Source organism: Penaeus monodon, chromosome 24, assembly GCF_015228065.2.
Source record: "Penaeus monodon isolate SGIC_2016 chromosome 24, NSTDA_Pmon_1, whole genome shotgun sequence".
Lineage (NCBI taxonomy): Eukaryota > Metazoa > Arthropoda > Malacostraca > Decapoda > Penaeidae > Penaeus > Penaeus monodon.
In genome coordinates, this window is record NC_051409.1 from 9,326,086 (window position 1) to 9,326,508 (window position 423).

The 423-nt window shown below is 44.4% G+C and overlaps 1 protein-coding gene across 1 annotated transcript in view; it reads right to left on the reverse strand.

The window, feature by feature from the left end:
• Positions 1–246, reverse strand: part of LOC119588541 (glutamine synthetase-like) — a 4,355-nt gene extending 4,109 nt beyond the window's left edge. The window contains exon 1 of the mRNA XM_037937181.1: positions 174–246. The gene's annotated coding sequence lies outside the window, so the exon portion shown is untranslated. The remainder of the gene's footprint in view (positions 1–173) is intronic.
• Between the last annotated feature and the right edge of the window lie 177 nt (positions 247–423).

Consider the following 423-nt stretch of genomic DNA (forward strand, 5'->3'; position numbering starts at 1 on the left):
TAATCTTCTATATTATCTTCCATATTTCCAGTTTATATCATAACTACACCTCTTTCTCAAAAACTAAATCTATCGCCTTTTCTTTCTCTCTTCATCACCATCTCCGTTTTTTTCTTCTTCGGCAAAAACTACAAGAGCACACAGTCACAAGCACAAAGGCACAAAGTACACACCTTGCAATTGACTCCAGCAAGGACCTGGTGAGGAGATGAGGCTAGAGAAGTGTCCCGCTTCAGGCTAGAGAGGGATTTGGTCAAGACACGGCGTCTGGGGGGGCCTATATAGCCGTCGACGGGGGGGGGAGGGGATGGAAGGAGGGGGAAGGTGACGTGGTAAGTTACCAACCAGGCGTAGTCTCACTTCTATGGAAACGAAGGGAGGAAAGAAGATAAGAAATGATATTATCGTTTTTTTTTTAATATC